The 15,880-nt window shown below is 49.5% G+C and overlaps 1 protein-coding gene across 4 annotated transcripts in view; it reads right to left on the bottom strand.

Annotated features, from left to right (window-relative positions):
- SPC24 (SPC24 component of NDC80 kinetochore complex) overlaps positions 1–15,880 on the bottom strand; it is a 61,286-nt gene that overhangs the window by 27,499 nt on the left and 17,907 nt on the right. Inside the window, exon 1 of one of the 4 annotated variants that reach the window (XM_063931388.1) lies at positions 8,644–8,739. The exons of the other annotated variants lie outside the window; for them this stretch is intronic. The gene's annotated coding sequence lies outside the window, so the exon portion shown is untranslated. Of the gene's footprint in view, positions 1–8,643; positions 8,740–15,880 lie in introns of those variants that run through there. 4 annotated transcript variants of the gene reach the window in all.

The following is a 15,880-nucleotide window of genomic DNA, read 5'->3' as shown; positions in this document are numbered from 1 at the left end:
TGGCATGCACAACATCAGCAACAGCCTGACAAAAGAAACACCACAAGAGTGTAACCATCACCAATTACTGCAGACACAGTACGCACTGGGACGGGCGCCCTGCATCCTCTATGGACTAAGAGAAAAGGATTTACCGGTAGGTATTAAAATCCTATTTTCTCCTACGTCCTAGAGGATGCTGGGGACTCCGTAAGGACCATGGGGTTTATACCAAAGCTCCAGACCGGGCGGGAGAGTGCGGACAACTCTGCAGCACCGATTGAGCAACATGAGGACCCCATCAGCCAGGGTATCAAACTTGTAGAGCTTAGCAACAGTGTTTGAACCCGACCAAGTATCCGCTCGGCAAAGATGAATTGCCGAGACTCCTCGGGCATCCGCCCAAGAAAACCCACTTTCCAAGTAGAATGGGTCACCACCAAATTCGGTAACGGCAATCCAGCCGTAGAACGAGCACGCCGAAGCGGATCACAGATCTAGCGTGTAACCGACTACAGAGATGCAGGCGCCCCAATCACGCTGGGAGCATACCTGACTAAAACAGAGCCTCTGTTTCCACAAACTGAGCCAAATTGGCGACATAAATATTCAAAGCACTGACTACATCGAGACTTTGAATCAGCTCAAGTAACCACAGGCATCAAACACACTGCAAAACACCTAAACCACTGTTGGCAGAACTATTATCGGAGTTCTCAATTTCTCTCTATCCACCTGGAAGATCAAACAGGGGCTCCTGTGAGACCCAGCCGCCACTTCCGACACCCGCCTTGCGGACGCCAAAGCCAAAAGCATGACCACTCTCCAAGAGAGAAAATTTAACACAACCTTTCAGAAAGGTTCCAATTATTGTGACACAAAAAAACAACACCACGTCAAGGTCCCACGGTGCCAATGGGGGCACAAATGGAGGTTGGATGTGCAGTACTACTTCCACGAAGGTCCGAACTTCCGGAAAGGTCGCCAATTCTTCCTTAAAAGAAAATTTATAAGGTCAAAACCACTCTTGAATGGAGCCTAACTTTAGGCTTGCAAACACACCTGCTTGCAAAGAATGTAGAAAAATGACCCAACTGAAAGTCTACCGTAGTAGCCTTCTTGGATTCACACCAAGACACATATTTTCTCCAAACACGGTGGTAAGGCTTTGCCGTTACTTCTGTTCTAGCCTGAAGAAAATTGGAAATGACTTCACTGGAAAAACCCTTTCTGGCTAGGATATGGCGTTCAACCGCCATGCCGCCAAACACAGCCGCGGTAAGTCTTGATACACGCCCGGATCTTGTTGTAACAGGTCCTCACGTAGAGGAAGAGGCCAGGGATCCGCTATGAGTAAATCTTGAAGAACTGGATCCCAAGCCTTCCATGTTCAGACCGGAACAATGAGGATCGCCTGAACCCTTGTTCATTTTACGTTTATCACCTTCAGAAGAGTGAAAACGGAGTGGACACATAGACCGACTGAACACCCAAGGTGTCCCGAGGACGTCCACTACTATAGCTTGAGTGTCCCATGACCTGGAACAATATTCCTGAGATCTCTTGTTGAGGCGAGACACTAATATGTCGAATCGAGGCACACCTCAAAGACCTGTTGCTTCAGTGAAACTTCTCGATGACGACTGTATATCTTCCGGATGGAGATCGCATCTGCAGAGGAATGTATTTCTCCGTCGTTCACATCCGGACCGAAGACTGCTAATATAGCGTTTACCAGTTGTTTCACTCAGCGGAAAACTTTTACGGCATCTGCCATTGCCGCTTTGCTCCATGTTCCGTCCTAGCGGCTCACTTACACCACAGCTGTCAAGTCGCCCGACAGAATTAACACGGCAGATCACAAAGCATATGTCCATTGAAAATAGCTCTTAATTCAAGAAAGCTTATTGCAGACAAGCTTCCCAGCTTGACCTTTTCTTCTGGAAATACGTCCCCTGCAAGGACTGCTCCTCAGTCTCGGAGATCTGCATGCATGGACACCAGGGTCTCATCCTGGATTCTAACCTTCTTCCCTCTAGGAGGTGAGAACTGAGCAGACACCACAGGAGCGATATCTTGGCCACTAGGATTATATACTGGCGCATGTGCAGGTGAGACCCGGACCACATTTTCAACTGGCCCCGTGAAAAACATTCTGGCATTTGACCTGCTTACAGCAAAGCCTCTTAGGCCGCACCAACCTCTCCATCAACAGAACATATTGATGGATTGTCACTGCAAATCTGATCCGACTCTGGATCCGCAGACCTCTTTCCACAGGAAAACACAGAACTTCAACCGTTCAGTAACTACTCTGATACCCACCTCCGACATCTGCGTCGTTGGGAACAACAGCCATTCCCTGTGTTGAAGAACAGTCAGAGAGAAAATAAGATTTTACTCACCGGTAAATCTATTTCTCGTAGTCCGTAGTGGATGCTGGGAACTCCGTAAGGACCATGGGGAATAGCGGCTCCGCAGGAGACTGGACACAACTAAAAGAAAGCTTTTAGACTACCTGGTGTGCACTGGCTCCTCCCACTATGACCCTCCTCCAAGCCTCAGTTAGGATACTGTGCCCGGAAGAGCTGACACAATAAGGAAGGATTTTGAATCCCGGGTAAGACTCATACCAGCCACACCAATCACACCGTATAACTTGTGATACTATACCCAGTTAACAGTATGAAATATAACGGAGCCTCTCAACAGATGGCTCAACAATAACCCTTTAGTTAGGCAATAACTATATACAAGTATTGCAGACAATCCGCACTTGGGATGGGCGCCCAGCATCCACTACGGACTACGAGAAATAGATTTACCGGTGAGTAAAATCTTATTTTCTCTGACGTCCTAGTGGATGCTGGGAACTCCGTAAGGACCATGGGGATTATACCAAAGCTCCCAAACGGGCGGGAGAGTGCGGATGACTCTGCAGCACCGAATGAGAGAACTCAAGGTCCTCCTCAGCCAGGGTATCAAATTTGTAGAATTTTGCAAACGTGTTTGCCCCTGACCAAGTTGCAGCTCGGCAAAGTTATAAAGCCGAGACCCCTCGGGCAGCCGCCCAAGATGAGCCCACTTTCCTCGTGGAATGGGCTTTTACTGATTTAGGATGCGGCAATCCAGCCGCAGAATGCTCCAGCTGAATTGTGCTTCAAATTCAGCGAGCAATAGTCTGCTTAGAAGCAGGAGCACCTATTTTGTTGGGTGCCTACAGGATAAAAAGCGAGTCAGTTTTCCTGACTCCAGCCGTCCTGGAAATATACATTTTTAAGGCCCTGACTACGTCCAGTAACGTGGAATCTTCCAAGTCCCTAGTAGCCGCAGGCACTACAATAGGTTGGTTTAAGTGAAAAGCTGATACCACCTTAGGGAGAAACTGGGGACGAGTCCTCAATTCTGCCCTATCCATATGGAAAATCAGATAAGGGCTTTTACATGACAAAGCCGCCAATTCTGACACACGCCTGGCCGAAGCCAAGGCCAATAACATGACCACTTTCCACGTGAGATATTTCAAATCCACAGTTTTAAGTGGCTCAAACCAATGTGATTTTAGGAAACTCAACACCACGTTTGAGATCCCAAGGTGCCACAGGAGGCACAAAAGGGGGGTGAATATGTAGCACTCCCTTTACAAATGTCTGAACTCCAGGCAGTGAAGCCAGTTCTTTCTGGAAGAAAATCGACAGAGCCGAAATCTGGACCTTAATGGAACCCAAGTTTAGGCCCATAGTCACTCCTGACTGTAGGAAGTGCAGAAAACGACCCAGCTGAAATTCCTCTGTTGGGGCCTTCCTGGCCCCACACCACGCAACATATTTTCGCCAAATACGGTGATAATGGTTTGCGGTTACTTCTTTCCTGGCTTTTATCAGCGTAGGAATGACTTCCTCCGGAATGCCTTTTTCCTTTAGGATCCGGAATTCAACCGCCATGCTGTCAAACGCAGCCGCGGTAAGTCTTGGAACAGACAGGGCCCCTGCTGTAGCAGATCCTGTCTGAGCGGTAGAGGCCATGGGTCCTCTGATATCATTTCTTGAAGTTCTGGGTACCAAGCTCTTCTTGGCCCATCCGGAACCACGAGTATCGTTCTTACTCCTTGTTTTCTTATTATTCTCAGTACCTTTGGTATGAGAGGCAGAGGAGGGAATACATAAACCGACTGGTACACCCACGGTGTCACTAGAGCGTCCACAGCTATTGCCTGAGGGTCCCTTGACCTGGCGCAATATCTAGTTTTTTGTTTAGGCGGGACGCCATCATGTCCACCTGTGGCCTTTCCCAACGGTTTACCAACAGTTGGAAGACTTCTGGATGAAGTCCCCACTCTCCCGGGTGTAGGTCGTGTCTGCTGAGGAAGTCTGCTTCCCAGTTGTCCACTCCCGGAATGAACACTGCTGACAGTGCTAAGACGTGATTCTCCGCCCATCGGAGAATCCTTGTGGCTTCTGCCATCGCCATCCTGCTTCTTGTGCCGCCCTGTCGGTTTATAAGGGCGACTGCCGTGATGTTGTCTGATTGGATCAGTACCGGCTGGTTTTGAAGCAGAGGCCTTGCCAGACTTAGGGCATTGTAAATGGCCCTCAGTTCCAGAATATTTATGTGTAGGGACGACTCCTGACTTGATCAAAGTCCTTGGAAATTTCTTCCCTGTGTGACTGCCCCCCAGCCTCGAAGGCTGGCATCTGTGGTTACCAGGACCCAGTCCTGTATGCCGAATCTGCGGCCCTCTTGAAGATGAGCACTCTGCAGCCACCACAGTAGAGATACCCTGGTCCTTGGAGACAGGGTTATCAGCCGATGCATCTGAAGATGCGATCCCGACCACTTGTCCAAGAGGTCCCACTGAAAGGTGCTTGCATGGAACCTGCCGAATGGAATTTTGCTTCGTAAGAAGCTACCATTTTTCCCAGGACTCGTGTGCAGTGATGCACCGATACCTGTTTTGGTTTCAGGAGGTCTCTGACTAGAGATGACAGCTCCTTGGCTTTCTCCTGCGGGAGAAACACTTTTTTCTGTTCTGTGTCCAGAACCATTCCCAGGAACAGTAGGCGTGTGGTAGGAACCAGCTGTGACTTTGGAATGTATAGAATCCATCCGTGCTGTTGTAGCACTTCCCGAGATAGTGCTACTCCGACCAACAACTGCTCCTTGGACCTTGCCTTTATAAGGAGATCGTCCAAGTACGGGATAATTAAAACTCCCTTTTTTCGAAGGAGTATCATCATTTCTGCCATTACCTTGGTAAAGACCCTTGGTGCCGTGGACAGTCCAAACGGCAGTGTTTGGAATTGGTAATGGCAATCCTGTACCCCAAATCTGAGGTACTCCTGGTGAGGATGGTAAATGGGGACATGTAGGTAAGCATCCTTGATGTCCAGGGATACCATGTAATCCCCCTCCTCCAGGCTTGCAATAATCGCCCTGAGCGATTCCATCTTGAACTTGAATTTTTTTTGTATGTGTTCAAGGATTTCAAATTTAAAATGGGTCCCACCGAACCGTCCGGTTTCGGTACCACAAACAGTGTGGAATAGTAACCCCGTCCTTGTTGAAGTAGGGGCACCTTGACTATCACATGCTGGGAATACAGCTTGTGAATTGCCTCTAGCACAGCCTCCCTGCCTGAGGGAGTTGTCGGCAAGGCAGATTTGAGGAAACGGCGGGGGGGAGACACCTCGAATTCCAGCTTGTACCCCTGAGATACTACATGAAGGATCCAGGGATCCACCTATGAGCGATCCCACTGATCGCTGAAATTTTTGAGGCGGCCCCCCACCGTACCTGGCTACGCCTGTGGAGCCCCCGCGTCATGCGGTGGACTCAGAGGAAGCGGGGGAAGAATTTTGATTCTGGGAACTGGCTGACTGGTGCAGCTTTTTCCCTCTTCCCTCGTCTCTGTGCAGAAAGGAAGCGCCTTTGATAATACAGTGCTTTCTTAGGCTGTGAGGAAACCTGAGGTAAAAATTTTTCTTCCCAGCTGTTGCTGTGGATACGAGGTCCCAGAGACCATCCCCAAACAATTCCTCACCCTTATAAGGCTCTATGTGCCTTTTAAAGTCAGCATCACCTGTCCAGTGTCGGGTCTCTAATACCCTCCTGACAGAATGGACATTGCATTAATTCTGGATGCCAGCCGGCAAAATATCCCTCTGTGCATCCCTCATATGTAAGACGACGTCTTATGTTCGCAAAATAGTATCCCTGTTTGACAGGGTAACAGACCACGCTGCAGCAGCACTATCTGCATGTCTCAGTCTAGTACCTGAGTGTGTAAATACAGACTTCAGGATAGCCTCCTGCTTTTTATCAGCAGGTACCTTCAAAGTGGCCGTATCCTAAGACGGCAGTGCCACCTTTTTTGACAAACGTGTGAGCGCCTTATCCACCCTAGGGGATATCTCCCAGCGTAACTTATCCTCTGGCGGGAAAGGTTACGCCATCAGTAACTTTTTAGAAATTACCAGTTTCTTATCGGGGGAACCCACGCTTTTTCACACTTCATTCACTCATCTGATGGGGGAACAAAACACTGCCTGCTTTTTCTCCCCAAACATAAAACCCTTGTTTAGTGGTACTTGGGTTAATGTCAGAAATGTGTAACACATTTTTTATTGCCGGGATCATGTAACGGATATTCCTAGTGGATTGTGTATATGTCTCAACCTCGTCGACACTGGAGTCAGACTCCGTGTCGACATCTGTGTCTGCCATCTGAGGGAGCGGGCGTTTTTGAGCCCCTGATGGCCTTTGAGACGCCTGGGCAGGCGCGGGCTGAGAAGCCGGCTGTCCCATAGCTGTTACGTCATCCAGCCTTTTATGTAAGGAGTTGACACTGTCGGTTTATACCTTTCACCTATCCATCCACTCTGGTGTCGGCCCCACAGGGGGCGACATCACATTTATCGGCATCTGCTCTGCCATCACATAAGCCTCCTCATCAAACGTGTCAACACAGCCGTACCGACACACCGCACACACACAGGGAATGCTCTGACTGAGGACAGGACCCCACACAGCCCTTAGGGGAGACAGAGAGAGAGTATGCCAGCACACACCAGAGCGCTATATAATTTAGGGATTAACACTATATTGAGTGAATTTTTCCCAATAGCTGCTTGTATATACAATATTGCGCCTAAATTTAGTGCCCCCCCCCCTCTCTTTTTAACCCTTTGAGCCTGCAAACTACAGGGGAGAGCCTGGGGAGCTGTCTTCCAGCTATACTGTGAAGAGAAAATGGCACCAGTGTGCTGAGAGAGATAGCTCCGCCCCTTTTTCTCCCGCTTTTTTATGGATTCTGGCAGGGGTATTTATCACATATATAGCCTCTGGGGCTATATATTGTGATATATTTGCCAGCCAAGGTGTTTTTATTGCTGCTCAGGGCGCCCCCCCCCCAGCGCCCTGCACCCTCAGTGACCGGAGTGTGAAGTGTGCATGAGGAGCAATGGCGCACAGCTGCAGTGCTGTGCGCTACCTTGGTGAAGACTGATGTCTTCTGCCGCCGATTTTCCGGACCTCTTCTTGCTTCTGGCTCTGTAAGGGGGACGGCGGCGCGGCTCCGGGAACGAACACCAAGGCCAGTTCCATGCGGTCGATCCCTATGGAGCTAATGGTGTCCAGTAGCCTAAGAAGCCCAAGCTAGCTGCAAGCAGGTAGGTTCGCTTCTTCTCCCCTTAGTCCCTCGATGCAGTGAGCCTGTTGCCAGCAGGTCTCACTGTAAAATAAAAAAACTAAAATAAACTTTCTTTCTAGGAGCTCAGGAGAGCCCCTAGTGTGCATCCAGCTCGGCCGGGCACAGAAATCTAACTGAGGCTTGGAGGAGGGTCATAGTGGGAGGAGCCAGTGCACACCAGGTAGTCTAAAAGCTTTCTTTTAGTTGTGCCCAGTCTCCTGCGGAGCCGCTATTCCCCATGGTCCTTACGGAGTTCCCAGCATCCACTAGGACGTCAGAGAAACAACGATTTGCACCAGTTGTTTCTTGACCTCGCCTTAATCAGGAGAGCGTCTCAGCACAGAATGACAACAGCTCTAATTATTGAAAGAACCCATCATACTGCCATCACTCCGGTGAAATGGCAAAGACAATCCAGGATATCAACCTAGGCAAGCCGAATGCAGAGAAACACGCCTTTTACCCCTTTTCTACCGTTACGTGCTGGAGCTCCCTTCGTAAGTAGGAATCCTTTTTTTTTTTTTTATATGGACAGCAGGACAATGTCCTGAACCTGACGCAACTCTGGTATGGCGTCCCGTACCACCTCCCCTTCCAGAGAGGAATCGGAAAGATCTATTCCAAAAATCAGTGAGGGGAATCATCTGTAAACTCCAGCATGTCCCCCTTTGTATTCCATTATTGACTCACAGGTCCAAGTCAATTCCCAGACTGACTGAAGAGTAGTAGACGAATTCCCACCGAAGTGGGCTCCAGCCAGATAGACCCAGCGACCTGCGGTGGATGTGGTAGAAACAGAAAACGACATCCGCTTCTGCGAACCTAACAAAGCTGCAGAACTCTTACCTTTTCACCTACCACAATCTGCACCAAAAGGGAAAAAAGAAGGGTATCAAACGAGTTAAAATGACTGCATCCCTCAACCGAATGCGTCAACAACCGTTGTGAGGGAATCTAACTCACGAAGTTAGACTTACCAGTGGTATCCGCCGAGATTGACTGAACTGAGGCCTCCCCACACAGCGGTACAACGTCCCAGGGAAACACTCGAGTATCTCTCGGAGTCAGCCGCAGCATTTCTTGCCATGGAATAGAGAAGACTCAACATAAGACACTTCCCCACTCTCTTTAGGGTAATACTATCGGATGCTTTTCCGAATATAAACACTCCCCCATGTGCATGTAATGCCAATAACTCCAAAGCATAGAAATAAAATATCACTTAGCTTCCTGTGTACGATCCTTTGTGACAGGGCCCCGTGTCGACAAGGAGTTGACTTTCACAGTATTCTATCCACAGCGGGAAAAGAATAATCATTCGGACTCCTTGTGAGGATCTGCTCGTCACGGCCGACCTAGAGCTTTATCAACAGAGCGACCAGCACATGAGAAAGAATACTCTTACTTCAGCATTCATTATAAATCATAATGTAATAAACAAATACACACATGTCCCATATATATATATATATATAATAAGAATTTACTCACCGGTAATTCTATTTCTCGTAGTCCGTAGTGGATGCTGGGTACTCCGTAAGGACCATGGGGAATAGACGGGCTCCGCAGGAGACTGGGCACTCTTAAAAGAATGATTAGGTACTATATCTGGTGTGCACTGGCTCCTCCCTCTATGCCCCTCCTCCAGACCTCAGTCAGGGAAACTGTGCCCGGAAGAGCTGACATTACTAGGAAAGGATTTGGAATCCAGGTTAAGTCTCATACCAGCCACACCAATCACACCGTACAACTTGTGATAACTATACCCAGTTAACAGTATGAACAACAACTGAGCCTCAATCAACAGATGGCTCAGAACAATAACCCTATAGTTAAGCAATAACTATATACAAGTATTGCAGAAAGTCCGCACTTGGGACGGGCTCCCAGCATCCACTACGGACTACGAGAAATAGAATTACCGGTGAGTAAATTCTTATTTTCTCTGACGTCCTAGTGGATGCTGGGTACTCCGTAAGGACCATGGGGATTATACCAAAGCTCCCAAACGGGCGGGAGAGTGCGGATGACTCTGCAGCACCGAATGAGCAAACTCAAGGTCCTCCTCAGCCAGGGTATCAAACTTGTAGAATTTTGCAAAAGTGTTTGATCCCGACCAAGTAGCAGCTCGGCAAAGTTGTAAAGCCGAGACCCCTCGGGCAGCCGCCCAAGAAGAGCCCACCTTCCTCGTGGAATGGGCTTTTACTGATCTAGAATGCGGCAGTCCAGCCGCAGAATGTGCAAGTTGAATCGTGCTACAGATCCAGCGAGCAATAGTCTGCTTTGAAGCAGGAGCACCCAGCTTGTTGGGTGCATGCAGGATAAACAGCGAGTCAGTTTTTCTGACTCTAGCCGTCCTGGAAACATAGATTTTCAGGGCACGGACTACGTCCAGCAACTTGGAATCCTCCAAGTCCCGAGTAGCCGCAGGCACCACAATAGGTTGGTTTAAATGAAACGCTGATACCACCTTTGGGAGAAATTGGGGACGAGTCCTCAATTCTGCCCTGTCCATATGGAAAATCAGATATGGGCTTTTACAGGACAAAGCCGCCAATTCTGACACACGCCTAGCTGAGGCCAAGGCCAACAGCATGACTACCTTCCTCGTGAGATACTTCAACTCCACGGTCTGAAGTGGCTTAAACCAATGTGATTTTAGGAAATCCAACACTACGTTGAGATCCCAAGGTGCCACTGGAGGCACAAAAGGGGGCTGAATATGCAGCACTCCCTTAACAAACGTCTGAACTTCAGGCAGTGAAGCCAGTTCTTTTTGAAAGAAAATAGACAGGGCCGAAATCTGGACTTTAATGGATCCCAATTTTAGGCCCATAGTCACTCCTGACTGTAGGAAGTGCAGAAATCGACCCAGCTGAAATTCCTCTGTTGGGGCCTTCATGGCATCACACCAAGCAACATATTTTCGCCATATGCGGTGATAATGTTTTGCTGTCACATCCTTCCTAGCCTTTATCAGCGTAGGAATGACTTCAACCGGAATGCCTTTCTCCAATAGGATCCGGCGTTCAACCGCCATGCCGTCAAACGCAGCCGCGGTAAGTCTTGGAACAGACAGGGCCCCTGCTGTAGCAGGACCTGTCGGAGCGGCAGAGGCCAAGGGTCCTCTGAGATCATTTCTTGTAGTTCCGGGTACCAAGTTCTTCTTGGCCAATCCGGAACGATGAGTATTTTTCTTACTCCTCTCTTTCTTATTATCCTCAGCACCTTTGGTATGAGAGGAAGCGGAGGGAACACATAAACCGACTGGTACACCCACGGTGTCACTAGAGCGTCCACAGCTATCGCCTGAGGGTCCCTTGACCAGGCGCAATATCTTTTTAGCTTTTTGTTGAGGCGGGACGCCATCATGTCCACCTGTGGCCTTTCCCAACGATTTACAATCAGCTGGAAGACTTCTGGATGATGTCCCCACTCTCCCGGGTTGAGGTCGTGCCTGCTGAGGAAGTCTGCTTCCCAGTTGTCCACTCCCGTAATGAACACTGCTGACAGTGCTAGCACGTGATTTTCCGCCCATCGGAGAATCCTTGTGGCTTCTGCCATCGCCATCCTGCTTCTTGTGCCGCCCTGGCGGTTTACATGGGCGACAGCCGTGATGTTGTCTGACTGAATCAGCACCGGCTGGTTTTGAAGCAGGGGTTCTGCTTGAGTTAGGGCATTGTAAATGGCCCTTAGTTCCAGAATATTTATGTGTAGGGAAGTCTCCTGACTCGACCATTGTCCTTGGAAGTTTCTTCCCTGAGTGACTGCCCCCCAACCTCGGAGGCTTGCATCCGTGGTCACCAGGACCCAGTCCTGAATGCCGAATCTGCGGCCCTCGAGAAGATGAGCACTCTGCAGCCACCACAGCAGAGACACCCTGGCCCTCGGGGACAGGGTGATCAGCCGATGCATCTAAAGATGCGATCCGGACCACTTGTCTAACAGATCCCACTGAAAGATCCTTGCATGGAACCTGCCGAAGGGAATTGCTTCGTAAGAAGCTACCATCTTTCCCAGGACTCGCGTGCAGTGATGCACCGACACCTGTTTTGGTTTCAGGAGGTCTCTGACCAGAGATGACAACTCCTTGGCCTTCTCCTCCGGGAGAAACACCTTCTTCTGTTCTGTGTCCAGAATCATGCCCAAGAACAGCAGACGCGTCGTAGGAACCAGCTGCGACTTTGGGATATTCAGAATCCAGCCGTGCTGTTGCAGCACTTCCTGAGATAGTGCTACTCCGACCAACTACTGCTCCTTGGACCTTGCCTTTATAAGGAGATCGTCCAAGTACGGGATAATTATAACTCCCTTCTTTCGAAGGAGTATCATCATTTCGGCCATTACCTTTGTAAATACCCTCGGTGCCGTGGACAGACCAAACGGCAACGTCTGGAATTGGGAATGGCAGTCCTGTACCACAAACCTGAGGTACTCCTGGTGAGGTGGGTAAATGGGGACATGTAGGTAAGCATCCTTGATGTCCAGTGACACCATAAAATCCCCCTCTTCCAGGCTTGCAATAACCGCCCTGAGCGATTCCATTTTGAACTTGAACTTCCTTATATAAGTGTTCAAGGATTTCAAATTTAGAATGGGTCTTACCGAACCGTCTGGTTTCGGTACCACAAACATTGTGGAATAGTAACCCCGTCCCTGTTGAAGGAGGGGAACTTTGATTATCACCTGCTGAAGGTACAGCTTGTGAATTGCAGCCAGTACTACTTCCCTTTCCATGGGAGTAGCTGGCAAGGCTGATTTGAGGTAACGGCGAGGGGGAGACGTCTCGAACTCCAGCTTGTATCCCTGAGATACCACTTGTAGAACCCAGAGATCCACCTGTGAGCGAACCCACTGGTCGCTGAAGTTCCGGAGACGGGCCCCCACCGCACCTGGCTCCACCTGTGGAGCCCCAGCGTCATGCGGTGGACTTAGTGGAAGCAGGGGAGGATTTTTGTTCCTGGGAACTGGCTGTCTGGTGCAGCTTTTTCCCTCTACCCCTGCCTCTGGGCAGAAAGGACGCGCCTCTGACCCGCTTGCCTTTCTGAGGCCGAAAGGACTGTACTTGATAATACGGTGCTTTCTTAGGCTGTGAGGGAACCTGAGGTAAAAAAGTCGACTTCCCAGCTGTTGCTGTGGATACGAGGTCCGAGAGACCGTCCCCAAACAATTCCTCACCCTTATAAGGCAAAACTTCCATGTGCCTTTTAGAATCAGCATCACCTGTCCACTGCCGAGTCCATAATACTCTCCTGGCAGAAATGGACATTGCATTAATTCTAGATGCCAGCCGGCAAATGTCCCTCTGTGCATCCCTCATATATAAGACTACGTCTTTAATATGCTCTATGGTTAGCAAAATAGTATCCCTGTCAAGGGAATCAATGTTATCTGACAGGGAATCAGACCATGCTGCTGCTGCAGCACTACACATCCAGGCTGAAGCAATAGCAGGTCTCAGTATAGTACCTGAGTGTGTATACACAGACTTCAGGATAGCCTCCTGCTTTCTATCTGCAGGCTCCTTTAAGGCGGCCGTATCCTGAGACGGCAGTGCCACCTTTTTTGATAAGCGTGTGAGCGCCTTGTCCACCCTAGGGGATGTTTCCCAACGCAACCTGTCCGTTGGCGGGAAAGGGTACGCCATTAGTAACCTCTTAGAAATCACTAATTTCTTATCTGGGGAACACCACGCTTCTTCACACAATTCATTTAATTCATCAGATGGGGGAAAAGTCACTGGCTGCTTTTTCTCCCCAAACATAATACCCTTTTTAGTGGTAACCGGGTTAATGTCAGAAATGTGCAACACATTTTTCATTGCCGTAATCATGCATCGGATGGCCCTTGTGGATTGTACATTGGTCTCATCCTCGTCGACACTGGAGTCAGACTTCGTGTCGACATCTGTGTCTGCCATCTGAGGTAGCGGGCGTTTTTGAGCCCCTGATGGCCTCAGAGACGCTTGGGCAGGCGCGGGCTGAGATGCCGGCTGTCCCAAAGCTGTTACGTCATCGAACCTTTTATGCAAGGAGTTGACACTGTCGGTTAATACCTTCCACATATCCATCCACTCTGGTGTCGGCCCCGCAGGGGAAGACATCACACTTATCGGCTCCTGCTCCGCCTCCACGTAAGCGTCCTCATCAAACATGTCGACACAGCCGTACCGACACACCGCACACACACACACAGGGAATGCTCTGACTGAGGACAGGACCCCACAAAGTCCTTTGGGGAGACAGAGAGAGAGTATGCCAGCACACACCAGAGCGCTATATAACAGAGGGATTTACACTAATACAAAGTGAATTTTCCCCCAATAGCTGCTTATATCACCTTTTGCGCCTAAATTTATGTGCCCCCCCCCTCTCTTTTTTACCCTTCTCGTAGTGAATACTGCAGGGGAGAGCCTGGGGAGCGTCCTTCCAGCGGAGCTGTGAAGAGAAAATGGCGCTGGCTGTGCTGAGGAAGATAGCCCCGCCCCTTCAGCGGCGGGCTTCTCCCGCTTTTTTAATAATATTTATGGCGGGGGATTAGGCACATATACAGTTTATAACTGTATTATGTGCATTTTGCCAACAAAGGTATACATATTGCAGCCCAGGGCGCACCAGTGACCGGAGCGTGTGGTGTGCTGTGGGAGCAATGGCGCACAGCTGCAGTGCTGTGCGCTACCTTATTGAAGACCGGAGTCTTCAGCCGCCGATTTTCTCCTGGAATCTTCCGTCTTCTGGCTCTGCAAGGAGGACGGCGGCGCGGCTCCGGGAACGGACGATCGAGGTCGGGCCCTGTGTTCGATCCCTCTGGAGCTAATAGTGTCCAGTAGCCTTAGAAGCACAAGCTAGCTGCAAGCAGGTAGGTTTGCTTCTCTCCCCTCAGTCCCTCGTAGCAGTGAGTCTGTTGCCAGCAGATCTCACTGAAAATAAAAAACCTAACAAATACTTTCTTTTCTAGTAAGCTCAGGAGAGCCCACTAGGTGCATCCAGCTCTGGCCGGGCACAGATTCTAACTGAGGTCTGGAGGAGGGGCATAGAGGGAGGAGCCAGTGCACACCAGATATAGTACCTAATCTTTCTTTTAATAGTGCCCAGTCTCCTGCGGAGCCCGTCTATTCCCCATGGTCCTTACGAAGTACCCAGCATCCACTAGGACGTCAGAGAAAATAAGAATTTACTCACCGGTAATTCTATTTCTCGTAGTCCGTAGTGGATGCTGGGAACTCCGTAAGGACCATGGGAAATAGCGGGCTCCGAAGGAGGCTGGGCACTCTAGAAAGATTTATGACTACCTGGTGTGCACTGGCTCCTCCCACCATGACCCTCCTCCAAGCCTCAGTTAGGACACTGTGCCCGGACGAGCAGACATAATAAGGAAGGATTTAGAATCCCGGGTAAGACTCTTACCAGCCACACCAATCACACCGTACAACTCGTGATACTATATCCAGTTTGACAGTATGAAAACAACTGAGCCTCTCAACAGATGGCTCAACAATAACCCTTTAGTTAACAATAACTATTTACAAGTATTGCAGACAATCCGCACTTGGGATGGGCGCCCAGCATCCACTACGGACTACGAGAAATAGAATTATCGGTAAGTAAATTCTTATTTTCTCTGACGTCCTAGTGGATGCTGGGAACTCCGTTAGGACCATGGGGATTATACCAAAGCTCCCAAACGGGCGGGAGAATACGGATGACTCTGCAGCACCGAATGAGAGAACTCCAGGTCCTCCTCAGCCAGCCAGGGTATCAAATTTGTAGAATTTAGCAAACGTGTTTGCCCCTGACCAAGTAGCTGCTCGGCAAAGTTGTAAAGCCGAGACCCCTCGGGCAGCCGCCCAAGATGAGCCCACCTTCCTTGTGGAATGGGCTTTTACAGAATTTGGCTGTGGCAGGCCTGCCACAGAATGTGCAAGCTGAATTGTACTACAAATCCAACGAGCAATAGTCTGCTTAGAAGCAGGAGCACCCAGCTTGTTGGGTGCATACAGGATAAACAGCGAGTCAGATTTTCTGACTCCAGCCGTCCTGGAAACATATATTTTCAGGGCCCTGACTACGTCCAGCAACTTGGAGTCCTCCAAGTCCCTAGTAGCCGCAGGTACCACAATAGGCTGGTTCAAGTGAAACGCTGAAACCACCTTAGGGAGAAATTGAGGACGAGTCCTCAATTCTGCCCTGTCCGTATGAAAAATTAGGTAAGGGC

The sequence above is a fragment of the Pseudophryne corroboree genome, chromosome 6 (genome assembly GCF_028390025.1).
Source record: "Pseudophryne corroboree isolate aPseCor3 chromosome 6, aPseCor3.hap2, whole genome shotgun sequence".
Classification (NCBI taxonomy): domain Eukaryota; kingdom Metazoa; phylum Chordata; class Amphibia; order Anura; family Myobatrachidae; genus Pseudophryne; species Pseudophryne corroboree.
This window is presented reverse-complemented; position numbering and strand designations above follow the sequence as displayed.